Raw genomic sequence first — 20,695 nt, 5'->3', positions numbered from 1 at the left:
AAAAAACTATCAACTAAAGAAACTATCATATTACCCCTTTTTTTAAAAAAATTCCTATCATATCGCCCCTTTCCCATTAGTTTCCTGTCTAAAACTAACGGGATCTTATCACGTGAAAATCACGTGCACATCATTTTACTGACCAAAATAACCTTGTAATTTGTAATGACAAAATTTCCCATCTTATACTATAATTTCAATTTAATAAAATATTACTCCCTCTGTCTCTTTATAATAGTCCAATTCCACATTTCACAGTTTTTAAGGCAACAACTTTTATTATACTTTATTAGATTGGCAAAAGATGCATTTCCAAATTTGACCTTCTCTAAAAAGTAGTGTATGAAAAGATGCATAATGATAGATTTATCATTGGTAGTACAGAAAAGTTATTTTTAATGGGGTCCACTTATTTTGAAATTTTAATTAGTTTAATCTTTTAGAGGTCAATTGGGAATGTAATAAAAAGTAGTGTATTAATTTTTGAAATGTGACAACTAAAATGGAACAGCAAAAAAATAATATAATGGGCTATTAATATGGGACGGAGGGAGTAATATGTTATCCAGGGCATTATTACCTTTTTGCAACAAGTTAACGGTTTCGTCACGGAAATGGGATAATGTGATAGTTTTTGTTAGTTTAGGGGGTTGTTTGATAATTGAGGGGGTAATATGACGTTTTTAGAAACAAGATGGGGGCTTTATGGTTTTAACCCTTAAATTTACTCGGGTTTTATACTCGATTTTGAATGTAGAGAGGGGTTTTGTGATTTTAACCCTTAATTTTATTGGGGTTTTATATGTGATTTTGAAAGTAGAGGGGGGTTTTGTGATTTTAACCCGAGAGAAGAATTGATGTATATTTTTTATAGGCCTTAGTGCACTAAACCTCCCTCTAGTTTTAAAATGTTGTACAATACACGATTCTCTTTTTTTTTTGTTGGTAACGAACAATCAATTTGAAACAGGCGGGCTCACCAGTTTTTCGGATGATTTCGACGAAACTGTTTTTAACCCGGAAAGAGCTCACTTTTATAAAAAACAGTCCAACTCGCAAATAACGGTAGCTTTGCTGCCAATATATATATATATATATATATATATATATATATATTGTAAACTATAATTATTCGTGCCAAACATTAATTACAAATAAATATGAATCTTAAGATCTTATAACTTCATTATGTTCACATATCTATAATGTATAAACAAATAGTTAAATATAAATACCTCAATCTGTAATTGCAAATCTCGTAGAGATCAAGCCAAACGTCGAGACCTTTTCTGCGGAATAAACAACGTGCTAAATTGCAAGTTCAAATAATAGCCAAAGCATAGAAACCAATTTATTTCTCTAAGCCTTTTGCACACATACATATTATACGTGTTGTTTTCATTAGTATACATAATTGATGGGATGTATGCACTTTTAAAGGTAGAGAGAGGACCAGTTTTTCTTTTAGTAACCTTAATTCCACTTTCCATCAAAGTAAGGAATAAATAGGAAAACACTTCCCCAATAATTAATTACCAAAAAGGTAATTTATAAGTTGACCAAATAATATAGAGTGATGCTACATGGCCCAAATACTGTTCACCTGAAAAAAACTGACTAAACACGTGTCAGCCGTTGATTAGCACAACCTTGTGCACATCCCTTTTCCCCTTTTCTTTAATCTTGTACTCTTCATCCTATGGTCAGCAATGATGTTTTTGTCGGTGATGTCTTCGATCAATGATTTCTGACTCGTATTGCAACGAGAAGGGTTTTGAAATGACCCGGATTTTTTGGATAAATTTTTTCATTTCTGAGTTTAGTTTCTTGTCGATTAGTGTCGTCTCGAGTGCTCTGAAGTGATTTCCGAGACTCTTTTCTTTGGATTGACAACTTCCTTTGAGGACCGAGTCATTTTCACATTTTTCGTTTTTCGATACTATTCATTTTTCGTCATTTTCCCTATTTCGTCTTTTCTTCGTTTGTCACTCCGTTTCCATAACCATACTTCTTGTGTTTGGAGTTGGTTTTTGACTTCACATATCTTCATTTTAAGTAGTTTCCACGAAATACGTATATTTACTTTTGTAAGAAAGTACTCTGGTTGCTCCCGGTACCCATAGGGGCATAAATGAAAAGTTCTTTGGAAACTTTTTCTTTTCTTGGGGTATTTTTTATAAATATCTTTTGAAGATATTTTATTTCAGGGGTATCTAAGAAAATATCTTTTGGAAGATATTTTCATTCTGGGGCAGTTTTGTAATTTTCACTTTTTGGAGGGGCCATTGTGCAATTAATGAAAGTTATTACTCAATGCCTTGTTTTGAGCCTGGATCCTTGTATGGGATTCATTTTCACATTTCGTTGAGTCGTGAACTCTTAGAATTTTCTCCTGGACGATGTTTTCCAGTTTCAGGGTTTCTGGCCCTAGTTTGTGCCAAACTTGTTTTGGTCATAACTTTCTGCACGGGACTCGGTTTTTGACGCCGTTTCTTCCGTTGTTCATATTATCTCATTTGGAATCTTTTTTGTTCATAGAGTTTTGCTGTTTGAGTGCGTCTGCTCGAATTTCACTTTTCTGGACCCGGCGGGGCCCGTTCGGGGCACTTTTTGAGTTTTCCTATAAATAGGAGGTCTTAGAAAGAAAAATCAGATTTTTCTCTCTCTCTCTCCTCTCTTATGGCCAGTCCAAGCTTCTCCCATGGCTGCCACCTTTTCTCTCCTCTTTTGAACTTCTTCCCTTCATTAAAAAGTGGTAATGCCTTTATGTTTGTTGTTCCCCTCGGCGAGGCCTTCGATTCCAACCGATTGGAATCTCGTTTTGGCCATTTCTTGAGTTCGGGTTTGAAGTCAAGTTGTGTTTTTGATGGGGCTTCCTTGGGATTCATGTTCGTGGTGTTGTCCCCGACAAAACCTAGGAGTTTCGTCGGATTCAGAGCCGATTTATTTTGGTGGGGATTTGGGTTTTCATCTCAAATGGGGATTTGAGATTTCAGCTCAAATGGAGGTAGGGAATGTTTTAGGCTTTTGTGTGTGTTGTATTGAGTATTTAGTATGATTATACAACTTATATGTGTACCTTGTATCAAATATAGAAAGTTAGTAATTTTTAATTCTTTGTATAAGATTTAAAATTCATGATGATATATAACTTTGATTTGAATTGTGGCATGGTAGAAAATCTTATTTTAATATGTTGGTTAACATATATTAAATTTGGATTAATTAAATAAGAATTGCTCTTTTTAATTAATATTTATCTTTTGTGAAAGATTAAAGTTCATGGCCGTACCTTGCATGAAATTGAGTTGTATTATTCTTCTAAATTAAGTTTTGGCATGTTTGTTAACATACTTTAATTTGAGAGCATTTGGTTGAGTTTGGAAATCTAGAGACTTTAATTAAGAGAATTAATTAAAATCTATTTTATGGTTTCATGGGCTTGATTAAGCTTTTGTGTGAATATATGTAATGACCATGATATGTCTTTTATCATATATTAAATTGAGACTATTTGGAAATGATTTGAAATCTAGAGAGTTTAATTATTTTGATGTAATTAAATTCTATCTTGTTTATCCATGGATCTAATAATGTTTTAGAAGTCGCTTTTATTTTAGGAACATGAATTTTGACTTGTGAAGTATTCACTTGATTGTGTTATATGCATTGAAGGGCATTGTTGTTATATTTATATTCATGAGAGTATGTTTCTAATATGAATATACTGTTGGCTTGTGATTTCATAGCATTATGGATATGAAATGCTTAGTATGCACAATTGAGAGTTATATTGCTAACTTGTTACTATGTAGTAGTAATATGTATAAGTTATGAACTTATTTAGCTTATTTTGGAATCTTGGAACATTGTTGAGCTGAGATGGCTAGGGTTTGGCTCTAGTATGGAGACGTGAGTCCTCTAAGTCATTGAGATAGTGCGCACTTAGGGTGGTCTTCCCTGCGGGTTAGTGCCCGGAATAACCATTGAGGTCTCGGCAGAATTCTGAGCGTGATGTCCAAGTCTTCCACTATTTGCTTTCGCATTCAATTCCAAGTTGACAATCATGTTTACCTTGTTGACTTGTTGTGATACCCCTCGGATCCGAGACACGGGTTGATCAGGCCCAGGCCCAAACCCGAGGGAATATCAAACAATTAAAGTATTTTAAAATGAACACAGATGACAAAAAGAAACAATAAAGATAGAATAAAGCTGAAAGAAATAATAATAATAAACCCTCCATGTGTAACTGAAAATTGAAACTCCAATCCTCCAAAACTTCAAGGTTACAACTTGGAAATCCACTGATGGACCCCTAACTAAAAGTTCAACTGAAACTGAAAACTGAAAATAGATAATGCTAGAAACATCGAGAGAAGTCCTACGTAATCAGATAAATGTGAGATTGTCCTCGACAAGCACGATCAAGCTCTAAGGCTGGAACAGTTAAGTACCTGAAAAGAATAATAAAGGAGTGGGTCAGACCCACGAGCAAGTTCTAATCTAACTGCAATCCATACAGTGACCCGATACGCAGATACACCGTAGACATCTCATAATATCTATCTAGTCCATACGTATAAATATATCCACACTAAGGGACATTCACTAGTCAATAATAGGGGTCTCAACCTGAATAGAAGGCAACATGCGAATACGCACCCAAAGGTGGGCATGAGTACCTAAACCTAACAGGGTACACCTCAACCTATTATAACCAGCTATGCATCCACCGCATATACGCACCCTAACCAACGAGTATGAGACTCAAACTCAGCTCGTGGTACCATAAACATATATATAAAGTCCGTCCAAATCCAGGATATGTAGTTCAAATATTTAATAAAAAGACATACAACAAACCAACTAGTTAGTCACTCAACTTATTCAGTTGATGTGACTTAACTACTGTGACGGCCCAAGTTTTGTAAACCCGGTGCTTCAGTGATGATCAAAAGATGACCCGATAACGGATCTGAAATGCGGAAGCGAAAGGTGAAACAACAGTCTCTAGAGATACAATGCGTCTCTAAGACACCAATGTGACCCTCAATGAGGTCATGGAACCCAAAGGAAAACCAATGCGGAAGAGTCGTTTCAAAAACGGACAAAAAGGAACCTAGGGGCAAAATGGTCATTTTGCAAAAAAAAGGATTCAAGTGCTATCGAGCACACCACTGGGAAGACAATAAAAAATTAATCAATTTAAAAAAAAAAAGCTCACTTGATTTGGAGTCCGGATGAGGGAGAAAGGTCAAAAACAAAATCGACGTCGCGGCGGCCTGACGAAGGCCGTGACAGCTACAGTGCCGTCACCCACTACTGCTGCAACTGAGAGTAAAAACGGGCATCTAAACGGACTTTTCTGAAAAAACTCAAAGAAGAAACCCCCCATAAAATCAAGTTTTCTACCCGACCCGCGATGGAAACAAAAAAAATGCATTGCAAAAGGTCCAAAATACCCTCAAGAAAATCAGGTCTAGAAGTCAAAAATCGTTCCAAGCTACTGCCTAAAGAAAGGAAATGGGGCTTCGGAAGGTTTTTAAATTGCCTAAATTGAAAATGCAATCTTAAAATACACCCACAAGACCCCCAGAAGTTTTGGATCGGTCGTCACGCTTTTCAAAAAAAAGTCGATGAATAGTACCAAGTATATTTGCACTAAAGTCGGCAAAAACCTAGCAACAATGATTTTTCTGAAAAAAATTGATTTTTGAGGGCCAAGATGGTAGTTTCTGGAAAAAGACAAAGAAGAAACCCCCCTCAAAATTGAGTTTTCTATGTGACTCGGAAAGAAAAATGAAAAAAACACATTCTGAAATACCCGAAATTCCCCTAAAACAGAATAGGGTAAAACTCCCTAAAAATACTACTTAGAGTCTTTGTTTCATCAAGGATGGTTTTGTTTGCCAAAGTGAGCATGCAAGCATATGTAATGTGATAAAATAGATGTGTTGCAATGGCCTATGGCCTCATGGCATGTCATATGCAAAATAGAACCCTTCAATGCTTTAATCCACATATCTTCCATAGGCAACAATGAAGTTCAAAGTTAGCATACATTTCACATAAGTGTATTTGGCCCTTGGCCTCATTACAACCACATTCTAAGAGTGTCAAAAGGTGCACTTAAGTGCATATTACATAACTTAGACAATAAGTACAAGTTTTATCAAAGTAAGCAAAAGTAAGACAAGATATGCTAACATATGCATATTCTATGTCATCAAAATATACTTCAAGAACTCTAGTGAGTCTAAGAATGCTGTGCATCCCGCACTAAGGCTTCTTTACCTGCAAAACACCCATTAACTTAGGAGTAAGTAAACAAGTTTATTCGTAGGGAATGCATGGGTTTATCTTTGTACCAAGTTACAATCCAATACCATTTAATTTAAGCTATCAAGTGACAATAGAACTTTCAACATAACACAATGAGATGTAATTTTACAAAGTTTGGAATTTAAATGCAAAATCAAACCAAAGTGGATACTTGGACGTCACGCCGGATCAAACTGACAATGTGGTTACTTTAGGGTTACTAGCCCATGGGTAACCTCCCTATGTGCGCACTAGACTTGTAGAGGGACTTTCCCCCGTACTAGAACCATGCCCTAGCCATAGTCATAACAACGACATCCCCAAGTTTCCAAAATCAACATTTTGTGCACATTACATATATGTATCAACATAACATATATATATACAATGTAAAGCCATCAACATACACAAATCAATTTTGGAAACACAATACGTGCCCTAAGTTCTCAACTAAAATGGCACGAAGAACATTGAATGATCATTACGCTATTTGCCACTAATTACAACAATATCATTCAACAACAAGAACATAACCTCACAAGTATGATATAAGTTAAAAATCATAATTTAAACAATTTAATAAAACAACTAAATTCCCTAGATTTCACTTCTCATCCAAACATGCTCAATTTAATATATGTTGTAGTACATATCATGGTTATTATATAAATCACTTCAAAACTTGATTTAAGTCATGGGAGCATATATATAAAAATTTAATTCATTAATCCCTCTAGATTTTAAAACAACTCTAAATGACCTCAAATTAACATAAGTTCATAATCAAGCCATGGTCATGTTATTTATCAAGTCTAAAGTGAATTACATACAAGTCACAATTAATCATTTATTTCTCATTTTAATACAAGACAAACATATAACTTAGATATCACTATAGGAACAAATAAAATCACTTGGAAGATAAATGATAACACCCCCTACCTCAATAGAGAATTGAATCTCTATAATCCAAGCAACCAAGCTCAAAATGGAAAACAAGTTTAGGGTTAATGAAGAGGGGAGTGAGAGGAAGCTTTTGTCTTCCAAGGTTTTATGTCTAAGGTGAGTGGAGGGAGGCCAAAATGAAGGAAAAAGTTATTAACCAAGCTTTTCTCCAATGGTGGCTAGGTTATGGTTCTTGAAGACAAGTGAAAATGAAAATGATAAAGTGTAAAATGATGAGTGAAAGGGCTAGAAATCCTCCACTCACTATGTGCTCTTACACTACCTCTCTCACACACATAATGCAAGACTAAATGGTGAACCTACACTTGTCATGAATCTATGGTTCATTCCTAGGCTTAATCTCAAGCCTACACTTGTCACCATCTTATGTGAACTTCTAAGACTTAATATTGAACCTACATTTGTCCACCATCCATGCCAACAAGTGTACCAATCCTAGGCCAACAAGTGGGTGAATCTCCACCCTCCACATGTCATCATCCAACGCATCAAAGTGTTTCCACACAAATGTCAACAAGTGGACCAATGAGAGTGTGACACTTGTTACACTTTCCGAAAATTGCAAACAAGTCCTTTTTAAAAATATCTTCCAAATTAAATTACAAAATGGTCCCTAAGACGAAAAATAATTACTTTACTTAATTACCCAAAAACCCCTCGAGTTATGGATAATTACAAAAAGTCTTATTTTCATGGCTTTTACAAAGAAAGTAAGCATTTAATATGCATTTGTACAAAAGTAAAAATGTAGATGTCATGGAATTAAAATACCATGAATGCATGCAAAACCGGAATCAAATCTGAGCACAACAAGTAAGGTTATGCAAGGAAAAATGAAAGAAACGGGAAAAAGACGAAATAGGGAAAAGACAAAATAGGAAAAAGACGAAAAAAGAAAATCGCCAAAAATAGAAAATGAGGAAAAAGGCTGGGTCATTACAACCTACCCTCCTTAAAAGGATTTCATCCCCGAAATCAAGTCGTACCTGAAAAGGAGAACAAATGGGGATACCGTGAGCGAACCTCCTGTTCGAGCTCCCAGGTAGCCTCCTCAACACCGTGATGTCTCCACAAGACCTTAACCAATGGAATGGTCTTAGTCCGCAAGACCTGCTCCCGTGAATCAAGAATCTAGACCGGACCTTCCTCGTAGGTCACATCCTCATCAACAACCACATCAGTCCACCGCAGAACATGTGATGGGTCCGGCTCGTACTTCCTCAACATAGAGACATGAAAGACATTGTGAACCCTATCTAGGTCTGGCGGTAATGCCAAACGATAAGCAACTTCACCGACACGCTCCAAAATCTCAAATGGTCCGATGAACCTAGGCGACAACTTGCCAGTCTGCCGAAATCTCAGGAGCCCCTTACGCGGAGAAATCTTAAGAAAGACATGATCCCCTACCTCAAAAGACAATGATCGCCTCCTCCTGTCAGCGTAACTCTTCTGTCTACTCTGTGCGGTAGCCAACCGCTGCCGAATCAACTTGATCTTCTCTGTAGTCTTAATAACAATGTCGGGACCCAAGGCAACAGTATCACCGACCTCGGTCCAACAAACTGGAGATCTGTAAGGTCTACCATATAACACCTCAAAAGGTGCCATGCCAATACTGGCCTGGTAACTGTTGTTATAGGCAAACTCAACCAAAGGTAAGTAGTCCTCCCAACTACCCCCAAAATCTAAGATACAAGCCCACAACATATCCTCCAATACCTGAATGGTGCGTTCCGACTGTCCATCAGTCTAAGGATGGAATGCCATACTAAAATGAAGCCCCGTGTTAAGAGCCTCTTGAAAACTCTGCCAAAAGTAAAAGGTGAACCGCGGATCCCTATCCGAAACAATGGATATAGGAACCCCGTGAAGCTTGACAATCTTACATACCGTCCACTCAATCTTTCTGCACTATTTGTCATTGCCATTGGTAAGAAGTGAGCCGTCTTAGTCAACCTGTCAACTATGACCCAAACGGCATCATTCCCTGCCTGAGACCTCGGAAGTCCCGTTACGAAATCCATAGTGATATGCTCCCATTTCCACTCAGCTACTGGTAATGGTTGCAACAATCCTACCGGTCGCTGATGCTCTACCTTCACTTGTTGACAAGTAAGGCATCGAGCCACGAATTGTGAAACATCCCGTTTCATGCCCTGCCACCAAAGCTGTCGTCGTAGATTGTGATACATCTTTGTACCACCAGGATGAACTGCGAGCCTAGAGTGGTGGAAATCCCGAAGAACGTCCTCACGACAAGACAATGGAATAAACATCATCCCCTTGTACCTGAGACCACCGTCTGAATGTAAGGTCCAACCCTCTACATTCTCGCTGCCTGAAATCCGAACATGGATGGCCTTCATCTCTCCATCTTCCAACTGTGCCTCAATAACTCTGCTGACAGGTGCCGGTTGAGCCACAAGGCTAAACAAAATAGCTAGTGAAACATCCTCATAACACTGTAAACCAAGATCTGCAAGCTCTTCTAACATCTTCCATCTATGAAGGGAAATGCTAGCAAGAGTTCCCCGTGACTTCCTACTCAATGCATCGGCCACCACATTGGCCTTACCCGGGTGATACTGTAATTCAAAATCGTAATCCTCCATAAACTCAACCCATCTGCGCTGTCTCAAGTTCAAATCCTTTTGAGAGAAAAGATATTTGAGACTCTTGTGGTCGGAGAAAACTTCAAACTTCTCCCCGTACAAATAATGTCTCCACCCCTTCAGGGCAAAGATAACTGCTGCTAACTCCAAATCATGTGTTGGATAGTTCAACTCGTGAGTCTTCAACTGTCGAGACCCATAAGCAACCACCCGCTCTGTCTACATCAAGACACAACCCAAACCTTCTCGTAAAGTATCACAAAGGATCACATAACCTAAACCACGTTCAGGAATGATCAAAACTGGAGCCGATGTCAACCTGACCTTCAACTCTTGAAAAGCAAACTCACATGCCTCGTTCCATACGAACTTGACCCCCTTGCGGGTAAGTCAAGTCATAGGTGCTGCTAAACGAGAGAAATCCCGAACAAATCTCCAGTAATAGCCGGCTAGGCCAAGAAAACTCCGAATCTCAAACACTGTCTTTGGACGCTCCCAATCCATCACTGACTCAATCTTCGTTGGATCCACTGTAACACCGCCCCTTGACACAACATGTCCAAGGAACTTCACTTCTGGTAGCCAAAATTTGCATTTCTTGAACTTGGTGTACAACCGATTATCCCTAAGGATCTGCAACACTGTCCTCAAATGATACTCATGCTCCTCCACCGAAGCTGAGTATACAAGAATGTCATCAACAAAGACTACAACAAACTGATCAAGATGGTCACTAAATATACTGTTCATTAAGTCTATAAAAGCTGCTGGAGCATTGGTCAAACCAAATGGCATTACTAGAAACTCATAATGGCCATACCGTGTGCAGAAAGCGGTCTTGGATACATCCTCATCCTTAACCCTCAACTGATAGTAACCCGATCTCAGATCAATTTTTGAAAAGCATGTCGCTCCCTTCAACTGATCAAACAAGTCATCAATCCTAGGCAAAGGATACCTGTTATTGATTGTGACATGGTTCAGCTTACGATAATCGATGCAAAGTCTCAAAGACCCATCATTCTTCTTCGCAAAAAGAACCGGTGCTCCCCAGGGTGAAGCACTAGGACAAATAAAGCCCTTAGCTTTCAAATCATCCAATTGAGCTTTCAGCTCATCAAGCTCTGCCGGTGCCACACGGTACGGTGCCATAAAAATAGGTGCAGTACCGGGAATGACATCAATGGCAAAGACAACCTCCCAAAGAGGAGGGAGTTCTGTCAACTCCTCCGGGAAGACATCCAGAAACTCGTCTACAACTGTCGGAAAAACACGGCCCAGACTGCTACCCTCGTCAACTAACAGGTTAGCCAAGTAGGACCTGTGGCGACTCCAGTCACCAATACTGAAAATCATCGTCGGGTGGGAATTGCTCCGATCTCCCACGAAGTGAAAACAATCCCCCGCGGGAGTGCAAACAGACACTCGCCCACGGAAACAATCAATCGTGGCACGAAAGAATGACAACCAGTCCATCCCAAGAATGACGTCAAAACCCGTCATATCGAAAACAATAAAATCAAACTCCAACGTCCGTCCAGCTATCTCGATAGCACAACCCCGACAAACACGGTCCAAAAACACTGGACCACCAACTGATGTGTTAACACAAAGGAAACCATCCCGCTGCGTGACCTCTAGACCCAAAGAATGTGCAAATGATGCAGATATGAATGAATGTGATGCACCTGTGTCAACAAGAACTCTAGCCCAAGAACTGAAAATTGGAAAGATACATCGAACTGTAGAAGTCCCTGCGGAGGTATCGGCCTGTGGCAGTGCGTAAGCTCGTCCCTGAGCCCCTGATTGTTGTGAACTGCCCTGCTGAGCTGACTGATGTCCCGAAGCAGTAGGTGTAAGGTTCCTACCCGGATACGAACTAACTGGTGCAACTGGTTGTGGTGCTTGAGGCACCCTGAAACCTTACTGTGCAACTATCGACTGTGCCGGTGTGGCCTATGGGCCTGCGCCACTCTGTGCCCTGTTCTGTAGGCGCGGACACTCCCTCTTGAAATATCCAGGCTGCTTGCAGTAATTGCAAACCCCCTGAAGTCCCTGCGTCGAAGCTGAAGACTTACTAGTCTGAGAACGACTGCCCTGAGACTGCAACTGTAGGCAACGAGGCTTAATGTGCCCCGGCTGCTGACAGTGGTGAAAAATGACTCCCCGGGCTGACCCCGAAGATACTAGACCTACAGATGTAGACCGAGCCTGTTGTGACTGTCCCTGAGTGCGTGAACTGTCCCCAACCTTAGCCTTCTTCCACTGACCCCCAACGGATACTGATGAAGCCTCTCTACGTGGCTGCTTATATGAACCCTTGATCCTAAGCTGATCTCGGTCCTCTGCCTCAACTAGCATAGCTTTCTGTATTACCTCCCCATAAGTCCTCAGATCCAATACTGAAATTCGTGGCCTAATATCAAGATGTAGCCCATCCTGAAACTTTTTCGCCCTGAGCTCATCGGTGGCTACCATCTTTGGTACATAGCGGGAAAGAGAAGTGAAGCGTGTCTCATACTCAATGACATTCATCCTGCCCTGATAGAGACCTGTAAACTGTACTCTCATATCATGCCTCATAGCCCTTGGAAAGAAGCGGTCAAAGAACAATGTCCTGAACTCCTCCCAAGTCATCACCTCCACATCGTGGATATTGGTCATAGACCTCCACCAGATATCGGCATCTCCCATGAACATAGAGGCTGTCAAGGAGATCCTCAATCGGTCTGTAGGTACTGCCATGCTATCGAGCTTGCGTACCATGATATCAAACCATGCCTCTGAAGCAAGCGGATCCATACTCCCTGCAAACTGGTCGATCTTAACCCTCTGTAACTTCATGAAGTAGTCCAATGCCTCGTTAGCAACTGGTGCCGGTACTGGAATTTGTATCCCCGCCATTTGCTGGCGAAACATCGCCTGAATGGACTCTGACATCCACAGAGCCACTCCCTGTGCAATCTGCTCCTCGTAAGTCGGAGCTCGTGGTGGATTTAGACCCGTGCCACAAGCTGGAATCCTAGGCCTCCCTGGACCCCTCGTAAACTCGGTGTCATCCACCTGTTCCTCAACGCCCTGACGCGAAGACTCCCCACGTGTGACAACCATGATGCTAAGCATATGCAATGAAAGAGGTCAACAATAACACAAGTTATTATGATCGAATGCAACTCGTACTATGAAAGTAAGAAATATGAAGCAAGATGAGGTATGTAACATACGGTCATGATAAGGCAATCAAGGAAGGCTGTTTAAACAGTTAAGCACTTAAGCAATATGTTAAACAAGGATGCTTCTTAAACATATAAGCATACAAACATAGAGACATATCATAATAACAAGTATGTCACCAAGAAACATGTAATCATGTTATAATGCCAAAAACATGTTATCAAATGTATGCTAATAAATCAAAGTACACTAACGAAAGCTTGCTATGCACCCAAAACCCATCGTCCTAAGGTTTTCGAACCTAGGAGCTCTGATACCACTTGTGACGGCCCAAGTTTTGTAAACCCGGTGCGTTAATGATGACCAAAAGATGACCCGATAACGGATCCGAAATGCGGAAGCGAAAGGTGAAACAACGGTCTCTAGAGATACAATACGTCTCTAAGACACCAATGTGACCCTTAATGAGGTCATGGAACCCAAAGGAAAACCAATGCGGAAAAGTCGTTTCAAAAACGGACAAAAAGGAACCTAGGGGCAAAATGGTTATTTTGCAAAAAAATGGATTCAAGTGCTATCGAGCACACCACTGGGAAGACAATGAAAAATAAATTAATTTAAAAAAAAAACTCACTTGATTTGGAGTCCGGATGAGGGAGAAAGGTCAAAAACAAAATCGACGTCGCGGCGGCCCGACGAAGGCCGTGACAGCTACAGTGCCGTCACTACTGCTGCAACTGAGAGTAAAAACGGGCATCTAAACGGACTTTTCTGGAAAAACTCAAAGAAGAAACCCCCCATAAAATCAAGTTTTCTACGTGACACGTGAATTGAAACCAAAAAAATGCATTGCAAAAGGTCCAAAATACCCTCAAGAAAATCAGGTCTAGAGGTCAAAAATCGTTCCAAGCTACTGCCCAAAGAAAGGAAATGGGGCTTCGGAAGGTTTTTAAATTGCCTAAATTGAAAATACAATCTTAAAATACACCCACAAGACCCCCAGAAGTTTTGGATCGGTCGTCACGCTTTTCAAAAAAAAGTTGATGAATAGTACCAAGTATATTTGCACTAAAGTCAGCAAAAACCTGGCAGCAATGATTTTTCCGAAAAAAATCGATTTTTGAGGCCCAAGATGGCAGTTTCTGGAAAAACACAAAGAAGAAACCCCCCTCAAAATTGAGTTTTCTATGTGACTCGCAAAGAAAAATGAAAAAAACACATTCTGAAATACCCGAAATTCCCCTAGAACAGAATAGGGTAAAACTCCCTAAAAATGCTACTTGGAGTCTTTGTTTCATCAAGGATGGTTTTGTTTGCCAAAGTGAGCATGCAAGCATATGTAATGTGATAAAATAGATGTGTTACAATGGCCTATGGCCTCATGGCATGTCATATGCAAAATAGAACCCTTCAATGCTTTAATCCACATATCTTCCATAGGTAACAATGAAGTTCAAAGTTAGCATACATTTCACATAAGTGTATTTGGCCCTTGGCCTCATTACAACCACATTCTAAGAGTGTCAAAAGGTGCACTTAAGTGCATATTACATAACTTAGACAATAAGTACAAGTTTTATCAAAGTAAGCAAAAGTAGGACAAGATATGCTAACATATGCATACTCTATGTCATCAAAATATACTTCAAGAACTCTAGTGAGTCAAAGAATGCTGTGCATCCCACACTAAGGCTTCTTTACCTGCAAAACACCCATTAACTTAGGGGTGAGTAAACAAGTTTACTCATAGGGAATGCATGGGTTTATCTTTGTACCAAGTTACAATCCAATACCATTTAATTTATGCTATCAAGTGACAATAGAACTTTCAACATAACACAATGAGATGTAATTTTACAAAGTTTGGAATTTAAATGCAAAATCAAACCAAAGTGGATACTTGGATGTCACGCCGGATCAAACTGACAATGTGGTTACTTTAGGGTTACTAGCCCATGGGTAACCTCCCTATGTGCGCACTAGACTTGTAGAGGGACTTTCCCCCGTACTAGAACCATGCCCTAGTCATAGTCATAACAATGACAACCCCAAGTTTCCAAAATCAACATTTTGTGCACATTACATATATGTATCAACATAACATATATATATACAATGTAAAGCCATCAACATGCACAAATCAATTTTGGAAACACAATACATGCCTTAAGTTCTCAACTAAAATGGTATGAAGAACATTGAATGATCATTATGCTATTTGCCACTAATTACAATAATATCATTCAACAACAAGAACATAACCTCACAAGTATGATATAAGTTAAAAATCATAATTTAAACAATTTAATAAAACAACTAAATTCCCTAGATTTCACTTCTCATCCAAACATGCTCAATTTAATATATGTTGTAGTACATGTCATGGTTATTATATAAATCACTTCAAAACTTGATTTAAGTCATGGGAGCATATAAATAAAAATTTAATTCATTAATCCCTCTAGATTTTAAAACAACTCTAAATGACCTCAAATTAACATAAGTTCATAATCAAGCCATGGTCATGTTATTTATCAAGTCTAAAGTGAATTACATACAAGTCACAATTAATCATTTATTTCTCATTTTAATACAAGACAAACATATAACTTAGATATCACTATAGGAACAAATAAAATCACTTGGAAGATAAATGATAACACCCCCTACCTCAATAGAGAATTGAATCTCTATAATCCAAGCAACCAAGCTCAAAATGGAAAACAAGTTTAGGGTTAATGAAGAGGGGAGTGAGAGGAAGCTTTTGTCTTCCAAGGTTTTATGTCTAAGGTGAGTGGAAGGAGGCCAAAATGAAGAAAAAAACTATTAACCAAGCTTTTCTCCAATGGTGGCTAGGTTATGGTTCTTGAAGACAAGTGAAAATGAAAATGATAAAGTGTTAAATGGTGAGTGGAAGGGCTAGAAATCCTCCACTCACTATGTGCTCTTACACTACCTCTCTCACACACATAATGCAAGACTAAATGGTGAACCTACACTTGTCATGAATCTATGGTTCATTCCTTGGCTTAATCTCAAGCCTACACTTGTCACCATCCTATGTGAACTTCCAAGACTTAATATTGAACCTACATTTATCAACCATCCATACCAACAAGTGTACCAATCCTAGGCTAACAAGTGGGTGAATCTCCACCCTCCATATGTCATCATCCAACGCATCAAAGTGTTTCCACACAAATGTCAACAAGTGGACCAATGAGAGTGTGACACTTGTTACACTTTCCGGAAATTGCAAACAAGTCCTTTTTGAAAATATCTTCCAAATTAAATTACAAAATGGTCCCTAAGACGAAAAATAATTACTTTACTTAATTACCCAAAAACCCCTCAAGTTATGAATAATTACAAAAAGTCTTGTTTTCATGGCTTTTACAAAGAAAGTAAGCATTTAATATGCATTTCTACAAAAGTAAAATGTAGATGTCATGGAATTTAAATATCATGAATGCATGCAAAAGCGGAATCAAATCCGAGCACAACAAGTAAGGTTATGCAAGGAAAAATGAAAGAAACGGGAAAAAGACGAAACCGGGAAAAGACAACTACCGTCCATTAATCCAGGAAGCTACTCAACTTAGTTGCAGTTGATATATCTTAACCAAAATTAGGATTCAATATTTATAAATCCATTCCTTTAATCCGTTAGGTTAGGTTTAAGCGTTTTGAGCTAAACCGTTCCTAGTTTGTCACTGTCCCATACCGGCATATACCATTCTCCATATCCAGGTAAATTACAATTTATACATAATGAACAAGTAATCTACAGTCCAAAACCACTATCCAAATAATTGCAGAAAAGTATTTAAAGTTTCAGCAATTTAAATCCAAGAATCTAACCATATAGTTGCAGGAGACGATTTAATAAATCAATAACTAACATCCAGAGCATGCATAGACCAAATTTAATATGTCAAGGACTCTATCATGCATGTGAATAGGTTAAATAATCCTATTAATGACAATAAATTGCTAAAACAATTTCAGAAGATTGTTTAACGTTTCAGTAATTGATCGGTTGATAATATGACCTAAATTTAATCAACCTTCGCAATAGCACGAATCATTGTAAAATAGGGCTATTGGTCGGGTAAGTCGAACCACTGGGACTGCGCTAATCTACGGCAACCTAAGTATCTAGAATCATTTTAGAGTGATATGGAGTGTTCATAGAGGATTTGTTGGTTGTCACTTAAGTTATGAAATTAAGATGCATGAACTAAAAACTTGCAAGAATTTAAATGAGATGAAATTCGATTAAAGACAACTAGGGGAGTGAATCCGTCTCCATCCCTATACACATGCTAGATTAGAGCTAAATTGGGGAAAAACAATTTATAATGGCCAAGAATTATATAGCAACTCATGGTTGCCATATAATTAACAAGAAGTACATTGAATCACAAACAAGAATAATCCATCAAAGGTGAATATGTTTAGACTACCTAAACTAGAGTGTAGCTTAAACACATATACTTAAATGAAAGACTATCAAGCCCTTGACACAATGATGAAGCACATGAAGGTAGGGATTAAGCATACACCATCAAAGGGCTTCCCTAAGCAATGATCTATCAAAGTCACCTATCAACATGTCATTAAACCATTCCATAACCTAGTTTCCATTCTCACCATGAAAACTCAAGCAACATGATTAATGTAAGAGGTCATCTAAAACAAGATAAACAACTCAAATAAATCATTCATAGCAATATTAACATTCATTACAACAAATGAAGTGCTCTTGGTTATGAAAAGACCATAGCATATACATTGTAATCCCCAAAATAAAGCTAAACTAGATCATGCTTACAAGGGAGGGACTTCATCACCTCCCTAGAGGGTGAGTTAGTTACCCATAGAAGCTTTAGATGAAGGAAAAACCATGCCTTTTCCCTCCATTTTCGAGCTCCCTTCTTGTGGCTTCAAGAAAACCTTCTCTTGCTCTCCTCCCTCTCTCTAGAAATTCTGCCCTTCCAAGATATTTGATAATGAAATGCTCCTTTAGCTTTTGTAGGCAAGAAAACCAACCAAAACCCCTCAAAACAAGGCCCTCCACACATCTTCTACCAACTCCAAAAAGAGGAAATAAGAGATGAGGGTGACAAGGCACAAGTGGGCTGAAAATGAGGACTTCCGGAGGGCATTCTGCCCAATTTTCGAGCGCTCGAAGGTGGCTCTTCGAGCGCTCGAAGCTACTTTCCAGCTTGAGCCACTTTGGCAAAATGACCATAACTTCCCGTTCCGAACTCCAAATGACGAACCGTTTGAAGATTTGGAAAGCTAATTCAAAGCTCTACATAAACCATGTTATAATGAAAGTCCAGTTCTGAAGGTTGGAGGGTCAAAAATGAGGAGCAAGGTCGAAATCCATTGCTGCCAGGCTGTTCTGCGCACCTTTGGTGAAAATAGCATAACTCTTTGCTCTGAACTCCAAATGAAGCAAAATTTATGTCTTTGGAAAGCTGATTCATAGCTCTTCATGTTATATGTTTTGATGAAAGTCCAGTTCTCGAGTTTGCTAGGTCAAAAATGGCGATCAAACTCACTTCCCACTGCTGCCAGAACTTCCTTAATGAGCACCATGACATTTAAGGCTTCAACAAAAACTCATTCTTGCTCCTTTTTGGCCAATGAACCTGAAAATAAATATGAACATGCAAATGAAGGCAATCTAAATAAAATAAACAACTAATGGACTTAACTAATGCAAATAAGGGCGCTTGAATATGTAATATTCGGCGCTTATCACACCCCCAAACTTACATTTTGCTAGTCCCTTAGCAAAACTAGAATGAAAAAAAAACTTAATGAAATGACAACCAATGAAATGCTTCCCATAGACATCAACCATGGTGAAAAGGAAACATGCATAGCTTAATTACAACTTGAAACAGACAAAAGGTCAGAGATGCTATCATTAGGTAGACTACCTTGCATATACGAAGCATTGATTTGAAAATTTGCTAAACACATTTTCAAATACATGCATCAACATCGTGGTCAATATAAATAATTCAATTGTCATCTCTTGAATGGAAATCAACTCTAACTTCAGTGAAAGTGAACCGGATTTCCTAACATGTGGCTTTAACCTTTTCTTTTCCAATTCCAAGACACAAGTCTTCAAATCATTGAATTCCCTTACTTTTGAAGTCCCTAAGGCACGAATTTATTCACAAAACAACTTTTGTTGCTTGTTGACAATTTATTAAAACAAAAAAACGATACATAATATGGTTGTGCAATGTTGAAGTCCCTTAAGCTTTCTAACCAACCCATGTAGCAAGCGTTAGGCCAGCAACTCCCAAACCGGACGGCTTTAGGGTGCTAAGTGAAAAGACACTCCTAGGGCTTAATAACTCGAATTGGCAAGGCTACGAACTCCAACGAACCACAGTTATTTATTCTTATTTTTGTGAATGACCGTGCAATGCCTAAGTCCCTTAAGCTTTCTAACCAACCCATGTAGCAAGCGTTAGGCCAGCAACTCCCAAACCGGACGGTTTTAGGGTGCTAAGTGAGAGAACACTCCTAGGGCTTAATAACTCGAGTCAGCAAGGCTACGAACTTAAGCTAGTCATTATCTTTCTATTTTCCTTTTTCTTTCTTTCTTTTTTTTTTTTATTTTTTTTTTTAACATGCCAAAGGTATCCATCCATTAGGTTCATCAATTCAGATTAACTAGGTCAAGAACAAGGTCAATCCAGTTACATGCCTCACAGTCAAGTTTCCGGTGTGCATCTGTGCATTGTGAAGCATACAAGAGTATAAGATCCAACGAGAATCTAATTAAAGCATTTATACAGATTGAATTGCATCCGCATGATCATTTCAAATTCAAAAATTTTTTCTTTATTTTCCAGACTTAACAATTGCTTTTATACACAAGGTATTAAACATGAGCATCATCTCCGACAAGTTTCAAATTGTCATATCATTGTTTTACAAAAGTTGACTTTATTGCTTTACATGGATCAAAATACATTATGCAGGCAAAAATGAAATACCAAAAATGCAATTGCACCCCTAAACTTGAATGACACATTGTCCTCAATGTGTGAAGACAAGTGACGTCAACAAAAAGTGAAAAACAAAAACAGGAACAACAATACCATGAGAATGAGGAGAGAGCATGACGGGATGACAAAAAGCTCCCATGCGACGTCTCACAAAAACAAGCCCCCAAACTTGAATTGTGCAAGCTGCAAGAAACAGTTAGAAAGATAGATGGGAATAAACATGACAAAAATAATGAAACAGTAAAAGAAAATATGTATTGAAAAGCAGGTGGACAAAAGAACAAAAAGAACTAAAAAGGGGGCATGCCAAACCAGATCTAGAAAGACAAAAACAACTTGCCAAGTTCAAAATAAAAACAAACATACACAATTGGAAAAAAAAAAATAATAATAAACTACGAGCTAGGGGGAAGACGGGCAAGGATAGCATTGAGGAGAGAGTTGGTTTCACGCCTTTCTTCTTGAGCTATGCGACGCTCTTCAGTAGCAATACGGCGGTCTTCTTCTGCACGGTGGTAGTCCTCACGCATGGTCCGATTGTAGTCAGCAAGGGTGGCCTCAAAATGGTCCAGG

Source organism: Cornus florida, unplaced genomic scaffold (assembly GCF_030987335.1).
Source record: "Cornus florida cultivar Cherokee Brave unplaced genomic scaffold, ASM3098733v1 CherokeeBrave_3.0.0_Hap2_Chr02, whole genome shotgun sequence".
In the NCBI taxonomy this organism is placed as follows: domain Eukaryota; kingdom Viridiplantae; phylum Streptophyta; class Magnoliopsida; order Cornales; family Cornaceae; genus Cornus; species Cornus florida.
The sequence above is the reverse complement of the archived record's forward strand: the minus strand, read 5'-3'. Positions refer to the sequence as shown.